The 4,042-nt window shown below is 51.3% G+C and overlaps 1 long non-coding RNA gene across 1 annotated transcript; it reads left to right on the forward strand.

Moving 5' to 3' along the window:
• The first annotated feature begins 1,039 nt into the window (after positions 1 to 1,039).
• LOC128142113 (uncharacterized) lies at positions 1,040 to 3,299 on the forward strand. Its single transcript, XR_008235272.1, has 2 exons — positions 1,040 to 1,710; positions 2,896 to 3,299. It is a non-coding gene; the product is annotated as an uncharacterized LOC128142113 (long non-coding RNA).
• Positions 3,300 to 4,042: the final 743 nt, after the last annotated feature.

Consider the following 4,042-nt stretch of genomic DNA (forward strand, 5'->3'; position numbering starts at 1 on the left):
GCACAGCTGGCCAGGTGTCCCTCCTCATTATGTAACACACACAAAAACCCCTAGTCAAATTGTAACCGTGTTTTTTGGAGATAGGTAATTTAATGGTATCAATTCACAGCTGTGCAAGTTAAGTTAATGCAAAAGGAAAAACAAATACTTTTATAGTATAAGTATTTTTATTGGATGTCTATAAACATGGGCACACCTCTTTAGTAGAAAGTGAATTATTGAGATTTATTCTTTATTTTTCATTTTGCTCTTTAAAGTTTTACATTTCACTTTCAGCTTTATTGACCAAGCAAGCAAGAAGCACAGCGGCAGCAGTGCAAGGGCCGTAGCTGTTGCGGTGGATCCGTAAGCGTAGATTCTGATGATGGTACAACCTCATCACGCAGCCTCCCAGGGTTCTCTCTCTGCAGCAGTGCTGTCTGCAGCATCTGGTCTGCTCGGGTGCGCTGTTTCCTGCTAAACAGAGCTGCCCCTCCGGCACAAAGCAGCTTTCGGTCTCTTCTGGCCTGCCTGCAGGATGTCTGTCACCTGTGTCACCTCATTTTTTTTAAATCTCTTGCCAGCATCTGTTGACTGGCTGCTGTCACTCCCGCAACCCGGATGCCACATGCAGACCGATACAGCAGTCCCCGGGGCTTGCTCCAGGGCAAACCCCCCCTGTTTGCAGGTTCCCTGTGCTGCTTCTCCTCCCTAGGCAATGGGGTGTAGGGCAGGGACAGAGGCATCCACCAGAATTTTCCATCCTTTGCATTTGACTGCTGTAACTGCTCCAGCCCCTTGGCTGCTGTTTGGTACGGAGGCAATGAAGATCACTGCCCGGGCTGCGAGTGGGGACAGGGCAGGGAAATGTAAGCCCTGTACCCCCCCGTAAGTAGCTACCGTCTTTGGCGGGTCTAAACGGGGCCGAGATGCCCGCCGTTTCTCGCCCAGCTAACGCTCGGGAAAGGATCGCTAAGGGGACGCTGCCGCCCGGCGACCAGAATTCGGTACCGCCGCCCGGGAGCCGCGCATGCTCTCGAGTCCCCCCTAGGGCGGGTGCCGTTAGCAGCAGCGCGGGGAAAGAGCGGCGCCTGCGGAAGCCCCGGGGGAAGGAGGGGCTCCGGCCAGGGGCGGGCTGCGGTCGTAGGGGTCGGCGCTTCTTCTTTCCCTCCCCCTGAGGCCGCCCTGAGGATGCGGTTGTCCGTTCCTCGCCTGGGGATGCCATTGACTGCACCTGCCTCAGGCTCGTGTGGGCTCTCTGCCAGGTCTCCCTCTCCTCGCGGCGTGGGAGCGAAGAGGGACAGGCGGAGCGCTTACTGGCTGTGGACAGGAGCTGCTGCAGCCGAAGCTGGAGAGGCCAGAGAAGGGTAAAGCTGCTGAAGAATAAAATAAAGGGGATCCAGCCAGCAGCTGCAGACGGGAGACAGCCTGCCTCTCCAGGTGAGGAAGGATCTCTCTCAGTGTAGTCCTCAGCAGATCTGATCACCAGTGTGCACGGCAGGGTCTGTACGCGTAACCAAAAGCACAGTATGGCCACTTAGCGTGTGCGCATGTGAGGCCGTGTGTCTAGGAAGCCTCATATCATACGAGCTGTAAGACACCAATCTATTCTCTTGGGTGGATGACAGCCAAGTGACTGGAGCTACAGAGGAGGAAGGGAGAGGGAGAGGGAGAGAGAGAGAGAGACGCGTCTGAACTGTCAAATTCTCCCAGCAGCTCCAAGAGCAGGAGGTACAGTGAGTCCTGGACCCCTGGGGGTGTGTCACCCCTCTTCTGCATCCTGGTCTCTCCCTGCCCCCACCTTCTCTTTCTCTCACTGCTGTAATTTTTTTTTTTTGCACCTCTCCCTCTCTTGTTCGCCAAACCCCCTCTTTCTCTGTTGTTCTGCCTCTCCATTTTCTTTTTCTCTCTGCACTTCTGTCCTGTCCCATCCCTCTTTTTTTCATCCTCTCTCTCTGCCCTGCAGCCCATCCCTACTTTGTCTCTCTCCATCTATCTGTCTGTCTTCTTATCCCAATCTTGTCAATTCCTCCCTATCTGCCCTTTAGCCCTTCACAATTCCCACCACCCTCACCTGTCTGGCGCTGGGTCTTTATTTTTAAACTCCTCTCTGCCCTGTATTCTAGACACACTTTTTCTTTCTTAGATTCTCTTGTTCCAGGTCCCTGTCCCTATGTTTTAACTTCTTCCCTCGCTGTCCCATAGCCCATTTTTGTCTTTATTTTTCTCTCTTTGTCGGGCTCCCTGTCCCTATTCTTTATTCCCCTCTCTCTCCCCTTTAGGTCATCAATGTTTTTGGTATTTCTCAGTCTCTCTCTGTCCACCTCACTGTCCTCTTTTTTAATTCCTCCCTCTGCCCTGTGGCCCATCATTATTCTTTGTTTTTCTCCATCTCTCTCAGTCTGGTACCCTCTCCCTTTTTATTAAATCCTCCTCTCTGTCCTGTAGCCCATTGCTATTCCCCCCCCCCACCCGCCTCTCTCTCTCTCTGTCTCCCTTTGCCTATTTTTCAATCCCCCCTCTCTGCCCTGTAGCCGATTGCTGTTGTAGTGGGTTTGTGTGGCAAGGTTTTGCTAGCTGGGGGTGGGGAGTGGGCAGGGCCTGCAGAGGTGGGTTGTGTGAGAAGACACCAGGACTTGCCCCCATGTTGCGCACAGCCAGTTCCAGCTCCAAGACGGATCTGCTACTGGTCAAAGCTGAGCCAACCAGCAACGCTGGTAGCACCTCTGTGATATTTAAGAAGGGCTAAAAAAATGCTGCGTAGAAGCTGTGATAGAGAAAATGTGAGTGTGAAGCAGCCCTGCAGACACCAAGGTCACTGAAGAAGGAGGGGGAGGAGGTGATCCATGCGCTGGAGCAGAGATTCCCCTACGGCCTGTGGTGAAGACCATGGTGACACCGGCTGTCCCCCTGCAGCCTGTGGAGGTCCATGGCAGAGTAGATATGCACCCTGCAGCCAATGGAGGACCCCACGCCAGAGCAGGCAGATGCACCCAAAGGAGGCTGTGATGCTGTGGAGAGGAGCCCACACTGGAGCAGGTTTTCTCGCAGGACCTGCGGCCCCACGGGAGGGACCCCACACTGGAACAGAAGAAGAGCGTGAAAGAGAAGGAAGCAGCAGAGACAACTTGTGATGAACTGACTGCAACTCCTGCTACCTCTCCCCCTATGCTGCTCAGCGGGAGGAGGTAGAGAAGTCAGGAGTGAAGACAAGCCCAGGAAAAAAAGAGAGGGGTGGGGGGAAGGTGTTCTTTAGATTTGTTCCTATTTCTCATTATCCTACTCTGATTTTCACTGACAATAAATTAATTTCCCCAAGTCGAGTCTGTTTTGCCTGTGACAGTAATTGGTGAGTGATCTCTTTGTCCTTATCTTGACCCACAGGCTTTTCTGTTTTATTTTCTAAGCCCCTGTCTTGTTGAGGAGGGGGAGTGACAGAGTGGCTTGGTGGGCACTCATTGGCCAGCCAAGGTCAACCCACCACAGTTTCCTTCTATCAGGCTCCCTGTCCCTATTTTTTAAATCTTGCCTACATTTCTTGTATGCCATCACTTCTGAAACTTTCTTTCTACCTCTCCATCCCTGTTTTTTAAATTCTTGCATGTTTCTTAAACCCAGTCGCTTTTTAAATTTTCTTGCTACCTTTCCCTCTCTCGGTCTCCCTGACCTTATTTTAATTTCTTGCCTATGCTTCTTGTACCCCGTTGCTTTTCAGATTTTCTTCTTATGTCTCCCTCTATGCAGCTCCGTGTACCTACTTTTTGATTTTTGTATCCTGTTGCTTTCAAAATTTTCTTTCTATGTCTCCATCTATCCATCTCCCTGTCTCTAGTTCTTAACTCTTCCCTCTCTATCCTGTACCCTGTCACTTCTTAGATTTTCTTTCTACATCTCCCTCTTTCTATCTCCCTGTGCCTATTTGTTAGTCCTTGCCTATGTTTCTTGTACCCTGTTGCTTTTTGAAATTTTCTTTCTATGTCTACCTGGCTCCCTGTCCTGGTTTCAGCTGGGATAGAGTTAATTGTCTTCCTAGTAGCTGGTACAGTGCTATGTTTTGAGTTCA

Source organism: Harpia harpyja, chromosome 5 (assembly GCF_026419915.1).
Source record: "Harpia harpyja isolate bHarHar1 chromosome 5, bHarHar1 primary haplotype, whole genome shotgun sequence".
Classification (NCBI taxonomy): Eukaryota; Metazoa; Chordata; class Aves; order Accipitriformes; family Accipitridae; genus Harpia; species Harpia harpyja.